Below are 12,698 nucleotides of genomic sequence, written 5' to 3' on the forward strand. Positions count from 1 at the left end.
TCGCCTATTGTCTCTCCAGAGATTGGCTGCTGGTAGAACAATAAATGTTCTGTGAGGGATCTCTTTGTGTTACTTTGTCAAACAATATTTTACATTGGAAATGAAAATGAAATAGACTGCATAGTAAGAATCCCGTAATATTGTTTGCCTAATGGCCTTGGTGGTATAGAGCCGGTCGCAATAGAGAAACAACTTTTTATGGTAATGTTCAACCTTTTGAGATTCAACTCCGCCCTCTGAGGAGCCAAATCTAGTGTAACTGGTCTCTATGCCGAGCTGGGCACAAAATGTAGAACATATCCGGTTGCTCATATATTTGGTTGAATTTTATCATAATATTCGGCTTAGTAAATTTTAGAATTAATATTAGCAAAGAATAATTGGTAGATCCGGCTGTGACGTCATAGAAAGATCGCCAATCAAGTTGCAAGATTGTACCAAGATACAAAATGTGAGGGTTAGTTACGTTTCATGTAACCAAAGAAATATTATATGGGTAATTATTAATCTAATGTATAAATATGAGAAAAAGATTATGAACAAATCTACATTATCTTATTAAATTAAAAACTTCAAATATGTTATATTTCTAATATAATGACATTTTCTTCCAAAACCTGATAAAATTCTTTTCATTACAAAATAAAAACAGTGCCAACTTTGCTTTGTTAACGTTCACAGACTTGATTCCCCCACAGAGGAAGGCAATAGTCCAATGCTTCTCTGACTCATGCACAAGCCTTCAGGAACGTATTTTCCCAAACATTGTGAATGATATAGCCCACCGCTTGAGCCCAAAAAAATTAATATGGTTGTTTCCAAGAAAGGAAAGCGGGGTGGCAATGGCCTCTGAAAAAGAAAAGTTCTTCAATATGGTCGCTTTTAATTCAGTATTTTTTTTTTATAGAGAAGATTATTGATGATTAATTCGGTATTAGATTATTCTAACATTAAACGCACTTGACGTTCTTTTCCTAAAATGGCACTAAACACATGTGGAAAATTCTTTTCTTGAGGTTTCATTATGAATGATTTTGCGAGTCACTTAGCTTATTATTTACACCCTCAAGCTTTAAACAACACACACACACACACACACACACACATATATATATATATATATATATATATATATATATATATATATATATATATATATATATATATATATATATATATATATATATATATATATTAAATGCTAAGCTATAACCCTAGTTAGAAAGGCAGGATCCTATAAACCCAGGGGCTCCAACACGGAAAATAGCCTAGTGAGGAAAGGAACTAAGGAAAAATAAAACATTAAGAATGGTAACATCAAAATAAATATATCCTATATAAACTATAAAAACTTTAACAAAACAAGAGGAAAAGAAACTAGATAGAACAGTGTGCCCTAGTGTACCCTCAAGCAAGAGAACTCTAACTCAAGACAGTGGAAGACCATAGTACAGAGGCTATGGCACTACCCAAGACTAGAGAACAATGGTTTGATTTTGGAGTGTTCTTCTCCTAGAAGAGCTGCTTACCATAGCTAAAGAGTCTCTTCAACCCTTACCACGAAGAAAGTAGCCACTGATCAATTAAAGTGCAGTAGTTAACCCCTTGGATGAAGAAGAATTATTTGGCAATCTCAGTGTTGTCAGGTGTATGAGGACACAAGAGAATCTGTAAAGAATAGGCCAGACTATTCGGTGTATGTGCAGGCAAAGGGAAAGAACCGTAACCAGAGAGAAGGGTCCTATATATATATATATATATATATATATATATATATATATATATATATATATATATATATATATATATATATATATATATTAGTCCACACTCACAAACTTCCTTGGTTCGTCGATCTATCGTCTTCTTTTCATTCCTCTGCTTCTTTTACAATCTCCAGGGCCCTATTTTGTTATTCTAAATGTCCATCTATTGTCTGTCATTCTCTTTATATGCCCTGCCCATGTTCATTTCTTTTCCTTTCAAGTTGTTAGAATACCCTCTATTTTAAGGCTGATTCACACGACCCGTTTAGTTTCCAACAGGCAGGCCATCGTTTAAGCGGCATCCTGCTTTCTTGCGTGTATTCTAATGCAACTGTTCACACGACCCGTCAAGATGACGGCAGCCCTCAGTCGTCAGCCGTCCGAGTGAGCTCGGCTTTCTTCACAAGAAATTCCAGCCGGTTTAAGGCTGATTCAGCCGACCCGTCTTCTTTCCGACAGGCAAGCCGGTGGCTAGACGCCGTCAAAATGGTGTAGATTCACACGAGACATTCCCCATCCGTTTAGCCCGGCGCGGTTTTCATTGTTTACTTAGATTCTGTCACGTGAGTATCATGGGAGATAATTCTCTCAGCATTAGAAATTTAGCGGCAATTGCTTTTCTACTAGAAGAGAAGAAGGAAGAGAGATTCAAATGAAAAAGGAAAAGGATATTGAAACATCAGTCTTTAAAGAAAAGAAAGAGGGAGGAAGAGTTCTGGACACTGTGTAAAGAACTGACAGATGATGAAGTGAAATCTTATCAATATTCCAGAATGTCAAAAGAAAAGTTTATCTGTTTGCTACAAAAGATTGAAATGGGCCTACCCAGGAAGAACACAATTTGCCAAAAATCCATATCTCCAGAGGAAAGACCCGCAGTTTGCTTATGGTAAAAAAATGCAAACAATGAAGGAATTTCATTAAGGTAAATCATTCACAATACAGATCAAACTTTATTGAAGCATAAAGATATCTTCACTCTCATCTCTGAGAACAAATTTTGTTACTTCACAGAAAATTTTTCATGTCAAACAACTCCTCATACCCACACACAAGTTCAGTTAACTTCTCATCCAACAATGAACTAACTGTACGCTCTGTGACTCTATGAGGAAAAGTCGAGGTTGCAGGCCACGAAACGAATGGGTACAATACGGGTCCTCGTTCACATGAAGCATCATCCACCCGTTGGTTGGGTGGCTAACGGCCGTCAAACCTGCCGGGGTTTCTTGGAAAGAAAGCCGAGCCAACTCGGACGGCTGACGATCGTGGACCGCCGTCAACCTGACAGGTCGTGTGAACAGTTGCATTTAAATACATGTAAGAAAGCTAGCCACCGCTTAAACGGCGGCCTGCCTGTTGGAAAGAAAACGGGTCGTGTTAATCGGCCATTAGCCAACCAACCAACAGGTGGATGATGCTTCGTGTGAACGAAGACCTGTATCGTACCCGTTGGTTTCGTGGCCTGCAACATCGACTTTTCCTCATAGTCATAGAGTGTACAGTTAGTTCACTGTTGACAGTTGACACCATGGATGAAAAGTTAATTGAACTTGTATGAGGGTATGAGTTGTTTGACATGATGAAAATTTTTCTTTTGGGAAGTAAGAAAATTTGTTTTCAGAGATGAGAGCAATGATAACTTTTTGTTTTAATTAAGCTTCATCTGTATTGTGAATCATTTACCTTAATGAAATTCTTTCATTGTTTGCAATTTTTTACCTTAAGATATGGCTTCCTGACAATTTGTGTTGTTCTTAGGTAGGCCTATTTCAATCTTTTGTAGCAAACAGGTAAACTTTGCTTTTGACATTCTGAAATATTGAAAAAAATTTACTTCATCATCTGCCAGTTCTTCATAAAGTGTCCAGAACTCACCCTCCCGCTTTCTTTTCTTTAATGACTGATGTACCAACATTCTTTCCCTTTTTCATTGGAATCTCTCTTTCTCCTGCTCTTTTAGTAGAAGAGCAGTTGCTGCTAAATTTCTAAGGCTGAGAGAATTATCTCCCATGATACTCACGTGACAGAATCTAAGTAAACAATGAAAACCGCGCCAGGGTAAACGGACAGGAACGTTTGGCCACCGGCCTGCCTGTCGGAAAGAAAACGGGTCGTGTGAATCGGCCTTTAGTTTGCTCTCATATCCATGTTGCACTTTTTCTGTCTTTTAGTGTTATTCCCATCATTTTTCTTTCCATAGCTCTTTGAGTTGTAACTAGCTTATGTGCTAAGGCTTTAGTAAGGCTCCAAGTTTATGATGCATAAGTTATTATAGGTAGGACCATCTCATTAAATACTTTTCTTTTTAGAGAAAGTAGCATTTCACTTTTCATAATTTCATTTTGTTTACTAAATGCTCTCCTTTTAATTTTGATCTCATGTCATGGGGTAACACTGTCTGTCCTAAGTACGTATATTTATTAACAATTACCAGAGGCTCGTCCAAAACCCTTAATTGCTTTGCCACTGCATTTTCATTTAACATTATCTTAGTTTAACTCATATTCCTTTTCAGACCTATATTTATGTTTTCTCTATTCAACTCTTCTATCATATTTTGCCATTCCTCCCGGGATTCACTAACCAGAACTATGTCATATGCAAATCTCAAGTTGTTAAAGTATTCCCCATTAATATTAATACCTACATTTTCCTGATCTAAATTCTTAAAAACTTCTAGACATGTTATCCCTTTTACCCCCAAAAGGACGTACTGGTACGTTTCACAAAATTCATCCCTTTACCTCCATGGACGTACGGGTACGTCCTTACAAAAAAATGCTATGAAAATTTTTTTTTTCATATTTTTGATAATTTTTTAAAAGATTCAGGCATTTTCCAAGAGAATGAGATCAACATGAACTCTTTATGACAAAAATTAAGGCTGTTAGAGCAATTTAAAAAATATATACTGCAAAATGTGCTGGGGAAAAAGTAACCCCTTGGAGGTTAAGGATTGGAAATTTCCGAAGAGCCTTGGGGTAAAAGGGTTAAGAATAATTTAGGAGCGACGGGGTATCCCAGTCTAACTCCTTTCTCAATTGTAATTTTCTCCCTATCTTTATGTAAGTTTAGAATTGTTGTGCATCTTGTATAGATATCTTCAAGTGTTCTAACATAATATTCTTCTTTTCCTTGTTTTTGAAGGGCATTCATTATTGCTGATGTTTTGACAGAATCAAAGCTTTCCCATAGTCTATAAATGCCATACATAGTGGTTTGCCATACTCTGTTGGTTTTTCCATTATCTTGTTAAGTACATGGATATGATCAGTTGTTGAATACCCACTTCTAAAGCTTGCCTTCTCTCGGTTGATTATAGTCTAGCTGTCTTTCCATTCTACCTAATAGGATCTTTGTGAATATTTTATATATTACGGAGAATCAACTTATTTGGTGGTTATTTTTCAGGAGTTTTGTGTCTCCGTTGTTGTGTATTACTGTCGTAAAATGATGAAGTCTTTCGAAGCTTTAGGTATAGAGCAATCTTGCAGACATTTGGTGTAGAGTTCATCCAGTTTTACTACTATCAAATCTCCTCCGTTTATCATTAAATCAATTGTGAAGCCATGTTCTCCTGCTGCTTTGGCTCTTTTCATGCTTTTTAATGCTTTCTTCTCCTACTGTTACATTTGGTACCGGCTCAAGTGTTTCATTATTTCTATTGGTGAAGTTATTTCTTATATCACTATTGTATTCTATAATTTTTATAACTGCATCTCTATTGTTAATAATATTTCAATTTTCATCATTCGATGCAAACACCTGTTGGCGTCTTGTTCAGATTTTTTTTTTTTTTTTTTCATCAATTTGATCCTTCTTCATTTCTTTAGTGTTTCCTCAATTTTGGTCTGATTGTGTTTATAAGTATCTTGGGTTTTTAGTTTATTTATTTTTTTGGATAGTTCTGCTAATTCTAATTCAGCTCTCTTGGTCTTTACCCTCATTTCCCTTGTGTATATATATATATATATATATATATATATATATATATATATATATATATATATATATATATATATATATATATATATATACATGCATATATATACACATATATACATATAAATAATAAATATACAGTAAATATTTCATTTGTGTATTTAAGAGGTGTATAGCCAGCTCTTAAGGTGAGTTCCTCTCTTGTAGGTTTAAGTAATAGTATGTAAATTATATGAGATTTTTATCATTCATTTCATTGTAATTTTCATTCAAGTCAGTGTATGTAAATTTACGTTATTTATAAAAATTAACTTTTTATTTCATGTATTTTGTTATGAAGTCTTATGTAAGCTTGTCTAGGTATGCTGTAAGAATCATACGAGGTATGAACATGAAGGGTTATGTATTTTTTTTTTTCACGAGGTATTACATCATGTTTGTAGTTCCACGTGGTTAGAAGGTTCTTGAAAACCCCATAGTTAGTTTTATCTTTTTTTTAAAGTTATGAGAGGTAGGTGGGGGGAGTTAGCTAAGAGAGGGTTGCCTTGTAAGCAAGGTTTGTTTCCCTGTTAATTTTTCTCGTTGGCAGCCTTACACCGCTTCGCCTTGCCGCCAAGCTACGAGAATGATTGACTAGAATTATCTAGAAGTTTCAAGTCAATATATATGTTCCCCTAGGAAATCGTAAGCAGAAGTAGAGATCCAGCCTGGCCCTGTGAAAGAGCCAACATCCTCTCTTTTCTCAAGTGCGTCAAGTGTGTGCCCTCTCAAGCATGATTAACGATTTTCTATCCAACATATATTGTGTGTAGTGCGTTCAAACGTTGATGAATCCATTAAATGTGATTTCAAGTGTATTGGGGTAATGTAAGTACTGGTATGATATAAATTTTTGTAACTGTCCCTGTGAGATTTAGGGTAAAACAGTGAAGTGTATTTATTTTGGCTTAACTCTTCAGTTACCTCATGTGATCCAAAACACGTAGGTGTATCAGTTACTTTTATGTAAATTTCATGAGGGGTTTAATCATTAGTGTTGAAGGTTAACGTTTGTCATTAATTATCAAAATCATATATTTTTATAAATTAATTTCCAGTGAAACAAGTGATTGTATAATTTTCATAAGTATTATTTTCTTGTCTTAGTCTAAGGTTTTGTTCAGATTAAATATTTTGAGTCAAGTGATTATATAATTTTCAGAGTGTAAGATTTTCTTGTCTTAGTCTAAGGTTTCGTTCAGATTTGATATTTCGAGTGATTTATTTTTGGTGTAAATTCTTTCAAAGTGCTGTAATTTTTTTATGATAGAATATATTTATTTTATGTAAAGAGTGTATTATTTCAATCACAAGTGTTTCTTACAGAATCGAATTAAGAGGTTGTTTTGAATAGTTCTTGATAATAATTACCCAGTTTGTTTTGAGTGTACGTAAGAGACCTTTAGATATTCAGTGTTTTTATATATTGCCGACTGGGAGCTATATAATTTTCTTAGAGCTCAGGTATTATTCAAGTGTAACGGATTTATGTAAAAACAAACAGGTGAGTTTGGAACTCGGGAGGTTGTGTAACTTGCCAGCCTAATATACAGTATATATTTTTTGGTGCCCAGACCCGGGCTTTAGCTTTCCTAGACAATTCTTGATTTTTATATTGTAATGGTTGAGTTCTCCATTGGTTTTGTTATCCCATTTCTTCACATTGCAAAGCCATAATGCTCTCTTAGTATCTCTAGGGCAGGGTGGTCTATCTTTATTGATATCTTAGGCCACTTCAGCTCTAAACAGTCACATGGCGGGCCATGAAAATATAAATAAAAAATGAAATATGTAAATACTCTATATATACATATGTTATTTTTATAATATATATATATATATATATATATATATATATATATATATATATATATATATATATATATATATACATACATATATATATATATATATATATATATATATATATATATATATATATATACAGTAGTGTATATATATACATACATATATATATATATATATATATATATATATATATATATATATATATATATATATATATATATATATATATATATATATATATATATATATATATATATAAAAATAACATGTATATATAGAGTATTTACATATTTCATTTTTTATTTACATTTTCATATATATATATATATATATATATATATATATATATATATATATATATATATATATATATATATATATATATATATATATATATATATTTCGATAAATGCGGCAAAGCAGAGTCTACTCGCAAAAGAAAATCAATAAAACTAGGTTTATAAAGATATATACAAAAGTGTTGGTAATCCTTGCCTGCTAATGGGAAGTCTAGTTAGGCTGCTTATCCTATTCAAAGGCTTCCATGTCAATAAGAAATTTAGTAGGGACAAGCCTAAGACACGCAACGAGTTTTATTTTTCCAATAGATTTCTGGTTTTAAAGTTCACTTCGTAGATGAAAAAGGTGCATTCACATATGTACTACCAAACATGAATTGAAGCTTAAACGCAAGGTCTCTCAACTTGGGGAGTTTGTCCTTGCAAACCAACTCCCAAGAATTCTCCTGGTTTACATTTTTTTGGAAAGAAACATAGAGTCATACTGTAGTTCACACAACTCAAGCTAAAGTTCTGGTGACTGTGCCTTCACATTAACTTCCATTTGGGTGATTAAATAACAGAAGACTGGACTTGCGCTTCTCGAAGTCTCAAAATCTGTTTTCAAATTCAAAAGATAATTTTTTTCTTTTGAGAAAGCATTAAAAGTCTGACTATATAATCTGTCATGGAAAGTGTGCAAGATCATTATTTATTAAGCAAGCACTATATGTTAACAGCTTCTTGTGAAAAACTTCAATGTACCCAACAAATTTAAAAACTATTTGCCTTGTAAGCTCAGATTAAGTACTGTACACTCAAGTGTGTGGTTATGACTGTGAGAAATTTTAGAGTAAATAAAGTCTCTATCTTGTAGCGGAGTTTCGTACAATTCTTTATTGCCAAGCTGTTCATTTTGATGAAAGGAAAGAATATCTTTCAAAAGAACAAAAATAGAATCTAGAGCATTTATCTAGCACTAAGCCGCCTGATACTTGAATGAAGAGGCATATGAATAAATTCTGCATTTACTTTTTTAAGGAAATATATAAATTTTCTGTGTCGTTGTGACTTATAACTACCCTTGATTAAATTCACTATCCTGACCACATTCTGCAAGACATCACTTACCTGTAATACATTGCCACATAATGTTTCTTGGCGGATGATGCAGCACAGTGTGATATAATAAACTCCATTTTCTTTCAGTAAACCGACAAGTCCCACATTACTGCTAGTCAAAGCTCTTACATCGTCTGTTACAATGCAAGAGCAATTATTCAAATACTCAATATTCGTTGACAACTGACTCGAGTGCTGCTTAAATATCTAAGCCTCTTATTCCCTTTCTGTCATATTGTTGTGTATAAAAAGGCTCCAATATAAACTCCAAACATTTAGATTTTAGCTTCTTGTCATATGAGATCCAAGTCAGTTTTCTGTCGAAGGTTAGACCTAGAAATTGCATTTTTTCAACACAGGGAATACGTTGGTTGTTTATCATACCACCAATAAACGACTTCATTTTAACCATCTCTAAATGTACCATAAAATCCTCGTCTACAGTATGGTGGCAAAGGAAAAGTATTTCTAGTTCTTGCAACTGGATGGTGGGATAATGATACTCTTTCAAATTTCATGTGTAATTTTAGATGATGATATTAACTTAAACTGCTAAGCGGCGATATTTTGATAAACAACTGCTTTAATACAAGTACCAATAGTACTGTAGCTTATCAATAAGAGAGAGAGAGAGAGAGAGAGAGAGAGAGAGAGAGAGAGAGAGAGAGAGAGATTAAATATCGGTGTAACTACCCCATAAATTTTAATAGTTCATATATAGACACAAAAACTCAGTGCTTTTTGTGTACTAAGTGAATATGTATATCCTATTCATCTACTTCTATGTTCTTATCCAGTGCCTGCATTCCATTTTTATATTCTATCCTTTTTACTTCATTCCCAACTAAGTTTATCTTATTTTCATGTTTACAGAATATGGTTTTCCAGTACTTGAATAATTTTTATTATGTTTATGCACGATTTAGCTCATTTCCCTGTTCAGCAAAAAAAAAAAATGTATTAGTTTTTTTTTTTATGGTTTTGTCTATATTTGCTCATAATACTTTTTTCTTGTATCTTTATTTCTTGCGTTATATTATCTTCAAATGTAGTAAATTCTTCCTTATATATTTGTTTACTTCTTCTTTTGATCAAATTTATCTCCTAGTGTTTCTTTGACAGTTGTATCGTTTTCATGTCTTTTCTTTCGGTTGATTTTCTTTCATCTTTATTCTTCTTATTATTTTTTCATTCTTCCAGGGTTATTACTGTATATTTTCTTCCTCAAGTACTCTTCTTTTATATCGTTTGAGTAATTTCTTTTCTGCTGCTTCTTTTATCATTAAGTCAATTCCTTCTTCTCTGTCCTGTTCCTGATTCCTGGTTGTTCTCTCCACAACACACTGATTGTGGGCACACTACTAGAATCGTAGATGCAAAGCGCTGCAGAAATTTTCATTGTCATTTGTTACCTCCTTTACAGACAGAGCAGCTTGCATACTTTTACTTCTAACTTCCAGAGCCTGTCTAATATATTGGGGAACTTCTTTAGTTAGTGTTTCTAACGTCTCTAATTATATGTAATTGCTTCTAAATTTACTTAATCCCTTACAGCTCAGATATATCATCTGCCGCACTACACAACACACAAAGCATATCCTTTTCTTTCCTATTTCTGTAAATTTCTTTTAATTCTATTCTATTCAATCTTGTTTTCATAACTATTTCAGCTTGCTTAGTGTTAAGTTCTCCTATGTAATCTCTTCTGCCATTACTGTTTACAAATCTCAGTTTGGTCACATGTTTTCTTTTCCTCTATTTTTCTTTTAATTTTAATTGTGACTGTCCTCTTTTTCTTTTTGAGTTCTTGCTTTTTATACTTCCTCACTTCTTTTCAATTTAAGATCATATTTTTTTGCATATTTCTATAAGATTTTTCCCCTTGCATCCCCCATATGGTTCTCTTATTTGGTCTTCCATTATCACTTTAACAAATCGTTTATCATCGGATGTTATGAAACAACAACACCTTTTTATACTCTATTCATCTTTCAACTGGCCCTATTCCTGTTTCCGCTATTAACCCCCGACAAGGGGTGGTTGCAACCTGTACAAACTTTCATCTCAATATCTTGTACTGTATCCCCTCTAATTCTTTCATTTCTTTTTTCTCTTATTACACCCCATGTCTCAATATTTGTAAACATTGTACTACTATTGTTTCATAAATCTTTATTCACACTAGCAACGCCAAATCTCCTACTCTTTTAGTCTTCTTCTTGTAGCATGTAATCTACTTTTGCTTCCCTTTTTCTGAGTACCATTCTCTTAAGTGTTTTATATTCCTTAACTGTTTATATCCTTCAATTCCTAACTATGCATTAACCTTTCCAACTTCTGTCTTGTGTCTTATTACTAACACCGCTGATTTCTGTGGATTAGTGCTAAAAGTAAATTTCTTCAGTTCTTCCAAACTGCGGCAATTACTTATAGCTCTTTCTGCTTTGTATTTATTGTTGCCCGGAAACATTATGTCACCTACATAAATCAGGGCTTCTATTCTAATATTTCTATTCAGGGCTATTGTTTTCTCACTAATCGAATTAACTTTGTCCGTAACAATTGAACATAATTTGGTCATAATTGTTCCCTGTCTTACATTTCATTCCACGTTAATTTCTTCTGTATATCCAACAGGACTCTTAATAACTCATTTAGCTTTCACATTTAATTTATATATAATCTTAGCATCCTCTTTCCCTACCATCTTACTCAGTTTTTTAATGCAGTCTTGCAAGCACATATCGAAACACTTTACTGCATCCCGAAACTACAGGTATATTGAGGTTCCTAAGTAATTATTATAATCTATTGTATGATAGCAATCAGGTTGATAAGGTGGTCTTCTGTTGATCTACCCTCTATCCCAACACTGAAACATGCCAATCTTGTCATTAATTTCATCCTTAATTTTCATATGGTTTAGTTTCTCAAACATTTTACTAAACGTATTCGTAATAAATAGTCCCCTTCTGTTGTCTATATCTAATCTGTTACCTTTCGACGTTCACACTGATAATATTTCTAGTTCTTCTCATTCATCAGGTATTTCTAGTCTCTTCAATTTCGTTTATATTTTTTCCCATGCTATTCTTCACGTCTGGGCCCATGTTTCCAACATTTTATTGTTCATTTCTTGTCTGTCTCGCGTAGGCCTATTATTTTTTCTTTCCACGGAGAGTATTACCTTATCTACCCGTTGAGTTGTCTTCATTACTGTACTTTTTTCTTTATATTTTACTTTTTCTCATTACCCATCTGAAAGACAGTTAATAAATTTTGTTAGCTTGTTTCTCCAGTTTTGTATTACCCTTTTCCAACTCAGAAGGTCTGTATAATAAAGTTCAAATTCTTATTAATATCCTCAACATTTTCTATTGTTACTCCATCTTTATTTTTTGATGCCAGTCATAGGACTTGTCTTATGTCAGTCTATCACTTTTATAAATCCCAAAATAGTGCTCCATTGACCCCACTTTTTCTTTTAACTTCATCTGCAGTTTGCATCACCTTCTTTGTGTCTTTTTTTTTTCTTTTACTCATGCAGTGTATTCCATTAGGTCATTTTCATTTGTGTTGAAGTATGTCACTTCTCCCCATATCAAAAAAAGAAAAAAAAAAAAACCTGCTCTATATTCTATCTTAGTTCGATGGTGATCAGATTATGATTTGATATTAACAATTAATTTTCATCATCTATTATAAAGTCATAAAATTAAATTTTCTCATTTAGGACTTC

At 33.1% G+C, this 12,698-nt stretch overlaps 1 pseudogene; it reads right to left on the reverse strand.

The window, feature by feature from the left end:
- LOC137653450 (guanine nucleotide-binding protein subunit alpha-14-like) overlaps nt 1–194 on the reverse strand; it is a 5,971-nt pseudogene extending 5,777 nt beyond the window's left edge.
- Nucleotides 195–12,698: the final 12,504 nt, after the last annotated feature.

This window comes from Palaemon carinicauda, chromosome 14 (genome assembly GCF_036898095.1).
Source record: "Palaemon carinicauda isolate YSFRI2023 chromosome 14, ASM3689809v2, whole genome shotgun sequence".
NCBI lineage: Eukaryota > Metazoa > Arthropoda > Malacostraca > Decapoda > Palaemonidae > Palaemon > Palaemon carinicauda.